The sequence below is a fragment of the Cervus canadensis genome, chromosome 14 (genome assembly GCF_019320065.1).
Source record: "Cervus canadensis isolate Bull #8, Minnesota chromosome 14, ASM1932006v1, whole genome shotgun sequence".
Classification (NCBI taxonomy): Eukaryota; Metazoa; Chordata; class Mammalia; order Artiodactyla; family Cervidae; genus Cervus; species Cervus canadensis.
This window is the reverse complement of record NC_057399.1, coordinates 51,038,724-51,041,572: the sequence shown is the minus strand read 5'-3', so window position 1 is coordinate 51,041,572 and position 2,849 is coordinate 51,038,724. Positions and strand designations below refer to the sequence as shown.

Genomic DNA, 2,849 nt, shown 5'->3' with positions numbered 1-2,849 from the left:
ATACTGGAGTGGGTTGCCATTTCCTTCTATCCACTGATAAATACAGAATATGAGAACAGCTAAGAGGAAATTACAGAGGTCATCTTGTTTCTTCAAATGTCAGAAGCATCCATGTCATAGCAGTAGATGGACACTACCTCCAATAGGCATAGTCCAAACACTTCCTGTTGGCATTTGCACCAAACAAGGTTCCCTATACTTCTGGCATCATCTGCTAGACAATGAGGTCCAGCCAGCTCTTGAGGATATTGGAAACATTGATTTTGCAATCCCCACTATAGAGTGCAACCCTGCCAGATATTTCCTCGGGCAAGTAGGCCTTCGGATCATTCTAGACATTAACATCTCTTTTGGTGGTGATTTTGTACACAGACATCGCTTTTGCACTGCTGCCTTCACCAGCGGGAAATCTTGTCTTTTGCAAAAATGATCATTCAGGGCTCCAACATCCAGTACAAGCCAAGGAGGATCAGGCCATTCAGCAGCAGTTGGCACCTGGCTGTATCTTCTGCCATTCTACTGAGTGTCTGTCTTTAGGTTTGTGACGAGATCATCCATCTCTCAGTCTGACTATTTTGAGCCTCACTTGACTCATCAGACTGGACATCTGAATTTTCTTATTCTGCTCAATCTGCTTTTCTTTCTTCTCATAATATTCCATAATCTTCGTTCTTTACGCTTGCACAAGCTGATCTTTCTCAATGTTGAACTCTTTCTTTTGCCTTCCTGTCTATTCTGCTTCCTCCTTGACTTCATCAATAAAAGTCATCCTGTGCTTAATCAGCTTCTGCATGTTGGCATCACTGAGAGAAAAGATGCTGATGAGCAACCAGGAGAGGAAAGCTGCTGCCACTTCAGGCCTCCTCAGTTTTGTTGTGCTACATATTTCACATGTGCTAGTATGTATAAAGCCCATGGAAATTACAATCCAACCAGTTATCCCCATTTTATAAATGAGGAAATTGAGGCTCCAAGAAACGAAAAGATTTCTCTAGTAATGCAGTTAGAAGATGGTGGGCCCAAGCAGATGCTTATCTGCTTGCCATCAGTATGAGTTCATCCCTAGTGTTAGTCCTGGTTCTGCTACTCACTAATTTTTCTTGGACATCTCACTTCAAATGGAATCCACCTTCCTAGTCAATAAAATAACTGGTGTCCTTGCCTAATATTTTCATAATTATACCACAATTTATTATACTGCAAAAATATGATAACCCATTATATGCACATTGGAAATTAGAAACAAAAAGGAAAAAACTAAATGCAATATTGCTGTTGTTGTTGTTCAGACACTAGGTTGTGTCTCACTCTTTAGGACACCATGGAATATACACACCAGGATCCTCTGTCCTCCACAGACTCCCAGAGTTTGCTCAAATTTATGTTCACTGGGTTAGTGATAATAGCTAAACATCTCATCTTCTGCCACCCTCTTCTCCTTTTGCCTTCAATTTTGTCCAGCATCGGAGTCTTTTCCAATGAGTCTTTTCCAATGAGTCAACAATGAGTTGACTCTTCACACCAGGCACCCAAGGTATTGGAGCTTCAGCTTCAGCATCAGTCCTTCCAATGAATGTTCAGTGTTGATTTCTTTCAGGACTGACTGGTTTGATCTCTTTGCTGTCCACGCGACTCTCAGGAGTCTTCTCCAGGACCACAGTTTGAGAGCATCAGTTCTTCAGCGCTCAGCTTTTATGGTCCAACTCTCACATCCACACATGACTAACGGAAAAACCAGAGTTTTGACTATACAGACCTTTGTCAGCGAAACGATGTCTCTGCTCTTTAATACACTGTCTATGTATGTCATAACTTTCCTTCCAAGGAGCAGGTATCTTTTAATTTCATGGCTGCACTCACTGTCCACAGTGATTCTGGAGCCTAAAAAATAAAATCTGTCAATGCTTCCACATTCTCCCCTTCTATTTACCATTAAGTGATGAGACCAGATGCCATGATCTTGTTTTTTGAATAATAAGTTTTAAGCCAGCTTTTTCACTCTCCTCTTTCACTCTCATCAAGAGGCTCTTTAGTTCTTCTTCTCTTTCTGCCATTAGAGTGGTATCATCTGCCTATCTGAGGTTGTTGATATTTCTCCTAGCAATCTTCATTCCAGCTTATAATTCATCCAGCCCAACATTTCACATGATGTACTCTGCACAGAAGTTAAATAAACAGGGGTAACAACACACAGCCTTGTTGTGCTCCTTTTCCAATTTGAAACCAGTCCATTGTTCCATGTCCAGTTCTAATTGTTGCTTCTTGACCTGCATACATGTTTCTCAGGAGACAGGTAAGGTGGGCTGGTACTTCCATTTCTTTAAGAGTTTTCCACAGTCTATTGTGACCCACACAGTCAAAGGCTTTGGTGTGGTCAATGAAACAGAAGTAGATGTTTTTCTTGAATTCCCTTGCTTTCTCTATAATCCAATGAATGTTGGCAATTTGATCTCTGGTTTCTCTGCCTTGTCTAAACACAGCTTGTACATCTGGAAATTCTCATTTCATCTACTACTGAAGCCTAGCTTGAAGGACTTTGAGCATACCTTAATAACATGTGAAATGGGCACAATCGTACAGTAGTTTGAACATTCTTTGGCATTGCCTTTTTGGGGACTGGAATGAAAAATGACCTTTTCCAGTCCTGCAGCTATGGCTGAGTTTTTCAAATTTGCTGACATAGTGAGTCCAGCATTTTAACAGCATCATCTTTTAGGATTTTAAATAGCTCAGCTGGAATTCCATCATCTCCACTAGCTTTATTCCTAGTACTGCTTCCTAAAGCCCACTTGACTTCACACTCCAGGACGTCTGACTCTAGGTGAGTGACCACACCATTGTGGTTATCT

The 2,849-nt window shown here is 41.1% G+C and overlaps 1 pseudogene; it reads right to left on the bottom strand.

Moving 5' to 3' along the window:
• Nucleotides 1–207: 207 nt before the first annotated feature.
• Nucleotides 208–946, bottom strand: LOC122452962 (annotated as a pseudogene).
• Between the last annotated feature and the right edge of the window lie 1,903 nt (nucleotides 947–2,849).